Raw genomic sequence first — 800 nt, 5'->3', positions numbered from 1 at the left:
ATTTATATTTATATACACACACACCCTGCATTTTCATTTTCTCATCGATTTGCATGTAAGATTGTTGGGTGATTTGGGTTAGAGGAAATGATTGACTCCTGTAAAATGGGATTTTCATATAATTTGTGAGACAATCGTTTTGCATGCATCATAAAAGAATGAATTATGTATTACGTTTTGAATGGATGACTTGTTATGTTCTTCCTTGTTTGAGTTAAATATATTTGAATTGATGAATGAATGAATGTGAGTTTGATTATCTAATGTTTGATGATTTTGAGTTGCTTTGGTTGTTGATGGATATTTTATCTCTGGAACCAACATTGTTGCTTCAGACTTGAATTTGCCAAGCAAATTAGACGTAATTTGAAAAAATTAGCCCCTGTATTAGATTCACTAAGCGAATTTGATAGGTTTTGAAATCTTCCTTGTAGTTTTTGTGTGTTTAGTTTGTATTATTCTTTGATATTGATTTGAGTTGTATTGTTAATGGTTGATTGATTAATATATTTTATGTTGCAATATGCATTGATTTAATTGAAAATGATACTGTATTTTTGTGATGTTCAAATTTTATTTTTCAATTATATATTTTAAATTAAATGAGTGAAAATGGTACGGTTGAGATATGATGGTGTTTCATTAACGAAAGATTTGTATGGGAAGAGCAATTAGGATGCTTGTGCAATCGTGGCCAAAATCTATCTTATAAACAAATCACAATTTATCTTAGTGGCTCATGTTGAGATAATTGGGATTGATTGTCCATATTTTATGGAACATTGACTACAAAGAATAAA

This window comes from Cicer arietinum, chromosome 1 (assembly GCF_000331145.2).
Source record: "Cicer arietinum cultivar CDC Frontier isolate Library 1 chromosome 1, Cicar.CDCFrontier_v2.0, whole genome shotgun sequence".
NCBI classification, from domain to species: Eukaryota; Viridiplantae; Streptophyta; class Magnoliopsida; order Fabales; family Fabaceae; genus Cicer; species Cicer arietinum.
This window is presented reverse-complemented; position numbering follows the sequence as displayed.